The sequence below is a fragment of the Hyla sarda genome, chromosome 2 (genome assembly GCF_029499605.1).
Source record: "Hyla sarda isolate aHylSar1 chromosome 2, aHylSar1.hap1, whole genome shotgun sequence".
In the NCBI taxonomy this organism is placed as follows: domain Eukaryota; kingdom Metazoa; phylum Chordata; class Amphibia; order Anura; family Hylidae; genus Hyla; species Hyla sarda.
Genome location: NC_079190.1, coordinates 458,527,351 through 458,539,787, shown reverse-complemented (window position 1 = coordinate 458,539,787; position 12,437 = coordinate 458,527,351).

The window sequence follows — 12,437 nt, the reverse complement described above, 5'->3', positions numbered from 1 at the left end:
TATTCGTCATATATTCGCGAATATTCGCACATTTGTTATATTTCCGTTTTTTTTCGCATATACGAAAATACGGCTATGCGAAAATTAACATATGTGAAAATTCGCATATACGAAAATTAGCATATGTTAATTTTCGCATATGCGAATTTTCGCACGCCAGTCTCACATAGTAGTATTAGAGCCTTCTTTACACCACACAAGCTGGAAGCAGAGAGGGGTGATCACTGTGATGTGTATTGTGAAGAAAAAAAAAAAAAAAAAAAAAAAATATTCGTAATTACGAATATATAGCGCTATATTCGCGAAATTCGCGAATTCGCGAATATGCGATATTCGCGAATAATATTCGCATTGCGAATATTCGCGAGCAACACTAGTGGACGCTGCGGGGAGGTCCCTAGACAACCAGCTAGTTTCGCATCAAATGATGCTTCTTCCATGTTCAGACCTGAGTGTTCAGACCTCCACCGATCAGGAGAATGAGCCGAGAGAAGTTCATGCATTCTCTCCCGAATTTGGTTCACGGGATCGAGACAAATGTTATCCAATTTTGGTGACCTGTATAAATTGTACCATTAGTTTTCTGTTCTTAACCCCTTAAGGACCAGGCCATTTTACACCTTAGGACCAGAGCGTTTTTTGAACATCTGACCACTGTCACTTTAAGCATTAATAACTCTAAGACGCTTTTACCTATCATTCTGATTCCAAGATTGTTTTTTCGTGACATATGGAAAGGCCTGCGCAGCTGGCCTGTAATTGTGGGAGGAGCGGGATGACTATAAAACTCACGGCTCTCCCCCCTTCAATGACGCCGTGGGTTCCTCGCTTGAGGGTTGTCACGTGATGTCGGCAGGAAGTGGAGTCACGTTCCCACCGGTCAGCTGACTGCACGAGTCAGCTGACAGGAACCTCGCTTCAGCCGGCATGGTGGTGGTAAGTGGCCGTGGCTGACCGGGGGTAACGCTGGCTGTTCCCGGACTCCGGAGGTGAGCCGGAGTTCAGGGAAACCCTTGGTCAGCCCGGCCCCAGGTTATTGTATTACATATCGGCATTCGGCATTCGCCGGTAGCATTTTACGGTTTTCAGCTGTATATGATTACTTATGGCTTGCTGCGCATGTATATGGTTACTTTGTTATGCGAACAGCCTCCTGCACGAGCATATCATTACCGCACTAGGTGAACGGCTTGCTGCGCATGTATGTGTTTTCTTATGGCTTGCTTTATTATGTGTTGATTACTTTATTATGTGTTCAGCCTCCTGCTCGTGCATATCATTACCGCACTATTTGAACGGCTTGCTGCACATGTATACGATTACTTTGTTATGTGAACAGTCTCCTGCACATGTATATCATTACCGCACTATGTGAACAGCCTCCTGCACATGCATATCATTACCGCACTATGTGAACAGCCTCCTGCACATGTATATCATTACTGCACTATGTGATCAGTCTCCTGCACATTTATATCATTACCGCACTATGTGAACAGCCTCCTGCACGTGCATATCATTACCGCACTATGTGAACAGCCTCCTGCACGTGCATATCATTACCGCACTATGTGAACAGCCTCCTGCACGTGCATATCATTACCGCACTAGGTGAACGGCTTGTTGCGCATGTATGTGTTTTCTTATGGCTTGCTTTATTATGTGTTGATTACTTTATTATGTGTTCAGCCTCCTGCTCGTGCATATCATTACCGCACTATTTGAACGGCTTGCTGCACATGTATACGATTACTTTGTTATGTGAACAGCCTCCTGCACATGTGTATCATTACCGCACTATGTGAACAGCCTCCTGCACATGCATATCATTACCGCACTATGTGAACAGCCTCCTGCACATGTATATCATTACTGCACTATGTGATCAGTCTCCTGCACATTTATATCATTACCGCACTATGTGAACAGCCTCCTGCACGTGCATATCATTACCGCACTATGTGAACAGCCTCCTGCACGTGCATATCATTACCGCACTATGTGAACAGCCTCCTGCACGTGCATATCATTACCACACTATGTGAACGGCTTGCTGCACATGCATACGATTACTTTGTTATGTGAACAGCCTCCTGCACGTGCATATCATTGCCGCGCCATTTGAACGGCTTGCTGCGCATGTATATCATTACTGCATTGTGTGAACAGTCTCCTGCACATGCTTATCATTACCGCATTATGTGTTAAGCCTCTTGCACATGTATTTGATTGCTGGATTGTGTGAACAGTCTCCTGCACATGCATATCATTACCGCACTATGTGATAGGCTTCTTGTATATGTATTTGATTGCTGCATTGTGTGAACAGTCTCCTGCACATGCATATCATTACCGCACTATGTGATAGGCTTCTTGTATATGTATTTGATTGCTGCATTGTGTGAACAGTCTCCTGCACATGTATATCATTACTGCACTATGATTACTGCATTGTGTGAACAGTCTCCTGCACATGCATATCATTACCGCACTATGTGTTAGACCTCTTGCACATGTATTTGATTGCTGCATTGTGTGAACAGTCTCCTGCGCATGTACATCATTACCGCACTGTGTTAGGCTTCTTGCACATGTATATGATTACCGCACTATGTGTTAGGCTTCTTGCACATGTTTATCATTACCGCACTATGTGAACAGTCTCCTGCACATGTATAACATTACTGCACTATATGATCAGTCTCCTGCACATATATATCATTACCGCACTATGTGATCAGTCTCCTGCACATGTATAACATTACTGCACTATGTGATCAGTCTCCTGCACATATATAACATTACTGCACTATGTGAACAGTCTCCTGCACATGTATAACATTATCGCTCTATGTGAACAGCCTCCTGCACATATATATCATTATCACATTTTGTAGTTCTGTGCTGCGGGGAGGATCTATATGTGTCTCCGGTATACTGAGACTCGCACACCTTTACACTCAATCGGACTCACCGCTCCGCCCCACCCTGTGGGCTTATGCTTCACCCCCACAAGCTGCCAATCTGGTCAGTCTAAGGCACGCTACACCAACAGCTGCGCTCACTTCCAATCTCTGTCTCTTAACTAACTTCCTCACAGTTTTCTTTTCATTTATTTTATATTTGTGTTTCCGGGCGGTGTGCCTCCAGCTGTTGTGGAGCTACGATTCTCACTTATAGGAATCATGCCGTAGGGTTCATGCTGTACACATCCTGGTATCCATGCACGTTGGTAGGATTCATGCCGGTTACATTTATACGCCACACACGCTTTTAGGGTTCATTCGTTCTCTACGCACTTGTAGTTTTATACCGTACACACGCTTTTAGGGTCATACTGTACACCCCCTTTGTAAGGTTTATACTGCACACACGCTTGTAAGATTCATTCAGTACACACTTGTAGTGTTTATACCGTTTACTTGCCTACAGGTTTCATACTGTACACTCGCTTGTAGGATTATATTGTACATTCACCCTTAGGGTTCATGCTGTACGCTTGCTTGTAGCATTCATACTGCACTCACACTTGCGCATAGTTGGGGGGTGCATGCTTGTAGCATTTACTCTATACACACGCTTGTACATACTTGTAGCATTATGCTGCGTACACACTTATAAGATTCATGCTGTACACAGTACACACTGTACACACGCTCGTTGGATTCTTACTTTACACGCGTTAGGATTTTGCAGTACATTCGCGGTAGCTTTTATACGGTACACTCGCTTGCATAATTCATAAAGTTCATGCGGTGCATACCAATGTAGCATCCATACTGTACACTTGCTCGTAGGTTTACGTGGTATACACGCTTGCACTCGCCTGCAGGGTTCATACTACACACACTCTTGTAGGAGTCATGTTGTACACACTCATAGGATTCTTACCTTGTACACGCTCATACGAGTCACACTGTACGCACGTTTATAGTATTACATGGCCCACGCTCATAGGATTACTACTGAGCATGCACTCATAAGGTTCGTGCTGCACACCCGCTCGCAGGACCTGTATCACGCGTGTTTGTAGGGTTATATTACTCGGGTGCACGCGGGAATCAGGCTGCGTGTGCACTCGTGGCATGTGTTCTGTACATGCACTTGCGCTATTTGTGAAGTTCGTACACCCGCAGTTTTGTGCAGCGCACATGCTCATACAGCACATGGGGTGTGGCCCTGTACGCAGGTATGTGGTTATAATAGTTACTACTTGCCGGCATATTCTCTGCCATCAGGTCGTGGTTAGCTTCAGGCATTCACTGGTGGTCTATACGCGTATATGGTTGGCCCGAGTATAGGTTCATCAAGTTGGTGGTATAGCCATGCTTAGCGGTTCACGACAGTTTCACACGTAGTCATTCTGCACGCATCTTTATATAGGCAGGGTGATACATAGCAGTTGTCACTGCTGACACATATTCAGAACGACTATTACACGACGCACAGGCGGGGCTGACCCAGTAAACCGTTGCAGACGGGGTATGTCTCATTATCGTTGGTACTGACATGCCTTCTGAACGACACTGACACTACGCATAGGTGGTATTTACCTGTTAAGCCTGTCATGTTACAGAAAGGGTATGTCGCATAATTGTTATGACTGACACGCCACACATAGGTGATGTATACCCATCATGCCTCCCACGCCTGCAGGGAGTACGTTGCACGGTTGTTACTGACACGCCTTCAGAACAGCAATAACGCCACACATAGGTGATAAGATTTGTTTTATTATCCAAGTAATCACCTCATGAACCTGACACGTCTTCAGGTTGTGTTTACTTGTGTCGTCGGTGCACCTCTTTTACGATACAGTCACGTTCTCAAAAACGGAATTCACGATGTTTTGGGTTGTAATGGTACTCGTATGAACTTTCGCACTTACCACTGGGCACACACTTATCTAGACTCAGTTACGCATATAATTCTCGTCCGACACGTCTTCGCATACTTTCCCTCTCTCCTGGTTTAAAGAGTTTCTTATTGTTGCCCAAGTAATCACCTCATGAACCTGACACGCTTTCAGGTTGTGATTGCTTGCGCTGTCGATGCGCTCCTTTCTCTGTGTAGTCATGTCCCAAAAATGTACTTCATGGTGTTCTAGGTTGATATGGTACTCGTTTAACGTTTCGCATTTGTCACCGGGCGCATACTCGTTTAGACCCGGTTACGCATACGATTCTCGTCCGACACGTCTTCGCATACTTTCCCTCTGTTCTGGTTTAAAGTGGCGTACATTGTTCTCCAAGTAATCACCTCATGAACTTGACACGCTTTCAGGTTGTGATTGCTTGCGTTGTCGATGCGCTCCTTTCTCTGTGTAGTCATGTCCCAAAAATGTGCTTCATGGTGTTCTAGGTTGATATGATACTTGTATAACGTTTCGCACTTGTCACCGGGCGCATACTCGTCTAGGCCCGGTTACGCATACGATTCTCGTCCAACACGTCTTCGGATACTTTCCCTCTGTCCTGGTTTAAAGAGTTGATTATTATTGTCCAAGTAATCACCTCATGAACCTGATACGCTTTCAGGTTGTGATTGCTTGCGTTGTCGATGCACTCCTTTCTCTGTGTAGTCTCGTTCCTAAAGATGCTCTTCAGGGTGTTCTAGGTTGTTAAGGTACTTGTATAAACGTTTCGCTCTTGTCACCGGGCACATACTTGTCTAGGCCCAGTCACGTATACAATTCTCATCCGTCACGTCTTCGGATACTCTCTCTCTGTCCTGGTGTTAGACGGTCAGCTATGTTATAGATAAATGAGCTTGGCTAGACGGTTAGTTTGGCTGTCCCTACTACATACATTTACTTTCACATGTGCTCACGTTGAAGGAGTCCAGAATATTGCAGCAGATGCCTTGTCCGCAAATACGCAAAAATTTATGGTACGGCGTGGAACTCGTTTTCCAAATCCAGATCCAAGCACGCCGAGGGCGACAAGATTTCAGTTCCCTTCCTATTAGCATATGTCGGGTTTTGCCATTCCACACTGCATTTATCCCACAATACTATTAAGAGTTATCTAGCCGGTATCCAACACCATTTATCCTTGACCAATACCCGTAGTTACTCTATACTCTCTTCTCGCTTGGTGAAATCCGCTCTGAAGGGCATCCTTGAGAAGGAAGTCCCTCGCAGCCCAGTCAGACAACCAATCACAGGCAACATGTTCAGGCAGTTGTCCGACTTGTTAGACTCCACACCATTGGGTATCCGTGATAGCCTCACATTAAAAGCGGCCATGTACCTTGCCTGTTATGGGTTTCTCAGACCGGGTGAGTGTACTACTCGGACCATTAACGCGCCCTATCCTAAGGTCAGTCAACTGTCACATGTCTCTGATCATTTCCAGCTGTCCCCCAGTCAGACCAAGACCTCGTCACCGGGTCAAACTGTGGTTGTTCGGTGTTCCCCACCGTGCACAAAGGGTGTCCTGCCACAGTCCTCCGTGAATTGTTGAATGCCTGTGTTAACCTATCAGCTGACGACCTTTTACTCCATTTCAGGTCCAACCCGCTAACTACTTCTCAATTCATCAAACATTACGCATTTCGCTCGGGTCACTGGGAGGAGTCCCGACTTCATTATCCGGTCATTCCTTCCGTATTGGCGCAGCTACAGCCAATTCTAAGCACGGGGTCCCAACCCACGTAATCATGAAATTAGGATGTTGGAAATGCGGATGCTATATGCAGTATTTCCCTAACCCTCGCAAAGAAATGGCTAGCGCATTCCAGTCTCTTGTGTTGTAATCCGCAATAAACAAATGTTTGTTTAAATCCGGGTTCTGCCCTCTTTTCCAGGCATATTCTTTACGCCGCAGTTATGGCACACTTCAAACTGCTTAGTTGAGGTTGATAGATTATTGGTTACAGTTGGTTGTTAGGTTAGTATTAGGGTTTTACGCATTTCAGTCATGTAGCAACGACCACAAATGGAAAGGCCTGCGCAGCTGGCCTGTAATTGTGGGAGGAGCGGGATGACTATAAAACTCACGGCTCTCCCCCCTTCAATGACGCCGTGGGTTCCTCGCTCCCACCCGCCCCCCCTTCTTTTCATTCCTTCACACTTACCACAGGGTATGCCCTCTTTTCCAGGCATATTCTTTACGCCGCAGTTATGGCACACTTCAAACTGCTTAGTTGAGGTTGATAGATTATTGGTTACAGTTGGTTGTTAGGTTAGTATTAGGGTTTTACGCATTTCAGTCATGTAGCAACGACCACAAATTCTACTTTATGTTATTGGTAAAATTTTGTCGATACTTGCATCGTTTCTTAGTGAAAAATTCCAAAATTTGATGAAAAAATTTAAAATTTTGCATTTTTCTAACTTTGAAGCTCTCTGCTTGTAAGGAAAATGGATATTCCAAATAATTTTTTTTTATTCACATATACAATATGTCCACTTTATGTTTGCATCATAAAATTGATGTGTTTTTACTTTTGGAAGACACCAGAGGGCTTCAAAGTTCAGCAGCAATTTTCTAATTTTTCACAAAATCTCCAAAATCACAATTTTTCAGGGACCAGTTCAGGTTTGAAGTGGATTTGAAGGGTCTTCATCTTAGAAATACCCCATAAATGACCCCATTATAAAAACTGCACCCCCCAAAGTATTCAAAATGACATTCAGTCAGCGTTTTAACCCCTTAGGTGTTTCACAGGAATAGCAGCAAAGTGAAGGAGAAAATTCACAATCTTCATTTTTTACACTCGCATGTTCTTGTAGACCCAATTTTTGAATTTTTACAAGGGGTAAAAGGAGAAAATGTATACTTATTTTTGTAGCCCAATTTCTCTCGAGTAAGCACATACCTCATATGTCTATGTAAATTGTTCGGCGGGCGCAGTAGAGGGCTCAGAAGCGAAGGAGCGACGAGGGGATTTTGGAGAGTACGTTTTTCTGAAATGGTTTTTGGGGGGCATGTTGCATTTAGGAAGCCCCTATGGTGCCAGAACAGGAAAAAATATCCACATGGCATACCATTTTGGAAACTAGACCCCTTGAGGAATGTAACAAGGAATAAAGTGAGCCTTAATACTCCACAGGCGTTTCACAACTTTTGCATATGTAAAAAAATGTTAAAAAAATTTCACTAAAATGTGTGTTTCCACCCAAATTTCACATGTATGCAAGGGTTAACAGCAGAAAATACCCCCCAAAATTTGTAACCCTATCTCTTCTGAGTATGGAGGTACCCCATAAGTTGACCTGAAGTGCACTACGGGCGTACTACAATGCTCAGAAGAGAAGGAGTCATATTTGGCTTTTTGAGAGCAAATTTTGCTCGGGGGGCATGTCGCATTTAGGAAGCCCCTATGGTGCCAGGACAGCAAAAAATACCCACATGGCATACCATTTTGGAAACTAGACCCCTTGAGGAATGTAACAAGGAATAAAGTGAGCCTTAATACCGCACAGAGGTTTCACGACCTTTGCATACGTAAAAAAAAAAAAAAATTCACTAAAATGTTTGTTTCCCCCCAAATTTCACATTTTTGCAAGGCTTAATAGCAAAAAATACCCCCCAAAATTTGTAACCCCATCTCTTCTGAGTATGGAGGTACCCCATAAGTTGACCTGGAGCGCACTACGGGCGAACTACAATGCTCAGAAGAGAAGGAGTCATATTTGGCTTTTTGAGAGCAAATTTTGCTCGGGAGGCATGTCTCATTTAGGAAGCCCCTATGGTGCCAGGACAGCAAAATAACCCCCACATGGCATACCATATTGGAAACTAGACCCCTTGAGGAACGTAACAAGGGGTACAGTGAGCATTTACCCCCCACTGGTGTCTGTCAGATCTTTGGAACAGTGGGCTGTACAAAATTTTTAATTTGCACAGCCCACTGTTCCAAAGATCTGTCAGACACCAGTGGGGTGTAAATTCTCACTGCACCCCTCATTACATTCCGTGAGGGGTGTAGTTTCTGAAATGGGGTCACATGTGGGTTTTTTTTTTTTTTTTGCGTTTGTCAAAACCGCTGTAACAATCAGCCACCCCTGTGCAAATCACCTCAAATGTACATGGCGCACTCTCCCTTCTGGGCCTTGTTGTGCGCCCCCAGAGCACTTTGCGCCCACATATGGGGTATCTCCGTAGTCGGGAGAAATTGCATTACAAATTTTGGGGGGCATTTTTCCCTTTTACCTCTTGTCAAAATGAAAAGTATGGGGCAACACCAGCATGTTAGTGTAAAAAAAATTTTTTTTTCACACTAACATGCTGGTGTAGACCCCCAACTTCACCTTTTCATAAGGGGTGAAAGGAGAAAAAGCCCCCCAAAATTTGTTAGACAATTTCTCCTGAGTACGGCGATACCCCATATGTGACCCTAAACTGTTGCCTTGAAATACGACAGGGCTCCAAAGTGAGAGCGCAATGCGCATTTGAGGCCTGAATTAGGGATTTACATAGGGGTATTCTACGCCAGTGATTCCCAAACAGGGTGCCTCCAGCTTTTGCAAAACTCCCAGCATGCCTGGACAGTGCATTGCTGTAAAGGGCCCGATCGCGGCTGAAGAGGAACTCACCTGTCGCCGCCGCCGCCGTCTCCGCCGCCGGGATCCGGGTCTTCAGGGACGAGGTAAGTACCGGGGCCGGTCCCCAGCACTCCCCCGTCCCCCGCCGCATCCTCTGGTCTTCCTCCCGTCCTCTCCGGACTTCAAGGGGCCGGGCAGGACGGGAGGAAGTAACCGCCCCCCCCCCCCCCCCCCCCCCCTGCGATTGGTCGGTTAGTTAACCGACGGATCGCAGGGGATTGGAGAAGGTGGCAGGCTTGCCACCTCGCTCCTAGCCTCCAGCATGGTCCTGGCTGTCTGTGACAGCCGGGATCATGCAAAATTACCGGGCGATCGGGTCCCAGAGACCCGATCAGCCCAGTATCGCCGCAGATCGCAAGGCCTACATGGCCCCCCTCGGCGTTTGCCCTGAATGCCTGCTGAAGGATTTCAGCAGGCACCCGGTTCCGATCTCTGCCCGGCGAGCGGCAGAGACCGGAAAACGCCATGACGTTGTGGAACGTCATTGGTCCTTAAAGCCCAGGGTGCCATGACGTTCCACAACGTCATTGGTCCTTAAGAGGTTAAAGGGGTTATCCAGGAAAAAACTTTTTTTTTATATATCAACTGGCTCCAGAAAGTTAAACAGATTTGTAAATTAATTCTATTAAAAAATCTTAATCCTTTCAGTACTTATGAGCTTCTGAAGTTTAGGTTGTTCTTTTCTGTCTAAGTAATCTCTGTCACGTGTTTCGGGAACCGCCCAGTTTAGAAGAGGTTTGCTATGGGGATTTGCTTCCCGAGACACGTGTCATCAGAGATTACTTAGACAGAAAAGAACAACCTTAACTTCTGAAGCTCATAAGTACTGAAAGGATTAAGATTTTTTAATAGAAGTAATTTACAAATCTGTTTAACTTTCTGGAACCAGTTGAAATATTAAAAAAAAAATTTTCCTGGAATACCCCTTTAACTGAAAGGAGTGACACTCGGTGTGGTATTCTGCTGCTGTAGCCCACCCGCTTCAAGGTTGGACATGTGCGTTCAGAGATGGTATTCTGCATATCTTGGTTATAACGAGTAGTTATTTGAGTTATGGTTGCCTTTCTGTCATCTTGAACCAGACGGCCTATTTTCCTCTGACATCACCAAGGCATTTTTGTCCCAAAAACTGGCACTCAATGGATATTTCCTTTTTTTTTTTTCAGACCATTTTCTGTAAACCCTAGAGATGCTTGTGGGTGAAAATCCCAGTAGACCAACAGTTTCTGAAAAAGTCAGACCAGCCAATCTGTCCCCAACAACCGTGCCACGTTCTTCTGCATTCTGATGCTCACTTGGCCCTTCATCAAGGCCATGTCTTGACCATGCTTGCCTGCATGCTTAGATATGCTTAGATACATAAAATTGCAATATATATATATATATATATATATATATATATATATATATATATATATATATATATATATATATATATATATATATATTAAAAACAAAAGGAAAAATAGCCAGCACAACAACCTAATACACAGGTGCCCGCTGCTGTGGCAAATACAAAATGTACAAACAAGAAAGTTGCAACAGCACTCTAGGTCAAAAAATGGAGGCTCTCAGCGCACTTTTTGATCCTCCGCGTGGTGGATGGGGGGACACATTTTGATCAAAAAGTGCGCTGAGAGCCTCCATTTTTTGACCTAGAGTGCTGTTGCAACTTTCTTGTTTGTACATTTTGTATTTGCCACAGCAGCGGGCACCTGTGTATTAGGTTGTTGTGCTGGCTATTTTTCCTTTTGTTTTTACTTTGTAAATTGGGGGGTGTGGCACCCTCTTTAGCCGTGCACCCCACCCCTCTCAGACTGGAGGTGGTTTAGTCAATGGCTGATCCAACATGTCACACAGTCAGAGGCTATATGCACAGCAGAGGTGAGTTATCATGTTAGGGTCCCATCCGATATGAGGCCACCTCCGCGTGGTGGATGGGGGGACACATTTTGATCAAAAAGTGCGCTGAGAGCCTCCATTTTTTGACCTAGAGTGCTGTTGCAACTTTCTTGTTTGTACATTTTGTATTTGCCACAGCAGCGGGCACCTGTGTATTAGGTTGTTGTGCTGGCTATTTTTCCTTTTGTTTTTACTTTGTAAATTGGGGGGTGTGGCACCCTCTTTAGCCGTGCACCCCACCCCTCTCAGACTGGAGGTGGTTTAGTCAATGGCTGATCCAACATGTCACACAGTCAGAGGCTATATGCACAGCAGAGGTGAGTTATCATGTTAGGGTCCCATCCGATATGAGGCCACCTCCGCGTGGTGGATGGGGGGACACATTTTGATCAAAAAGTGCGCTGAGAGCCTCCATTTTTTGACCTAGAGTGCTGTTGCAACTTTCTTGTTTGTACATATATATATATATATATATATATATATATATATATATATATATATATATATATAATGTATATATTTATTTATTTTAATTTTTTTTCGGGTGTGTGCTAATTTTTTTTTTTTATAGCAATGCAGATGTGATTTCCCAAGTCCCAAATCTTCCCTAAGGCCCATAAAACTATTTTTGCCATTGGTCCAGTTTCTTAGTATGCTTGGAGATGTCGGAGGCAGCCCAGGGGTACTGACCATGTTACTGAGCTCCCCTTCATCATGTTGATGTCCATATGTCCATCCTATGACAGATTCCCAGTAAGCAGAAATTACCGGAGCGCTTAAAACGCCAAATACCTGCTTCCTCAATGTCCAGGTGACAGGTCCACCTTCAGCAAAACCATTTGAAGGGTCAATTTTAATTTGTCAACTATAATTTGGAGTTTCTAAGCTGTTTGAGCTGATGTCTACAAATGAAGGGCTTAGCAAGATTTCTCTTACTCGTACTTGCCACACGGTGCCCTATCACTTTGCCAAGGCCCCGAGGGAA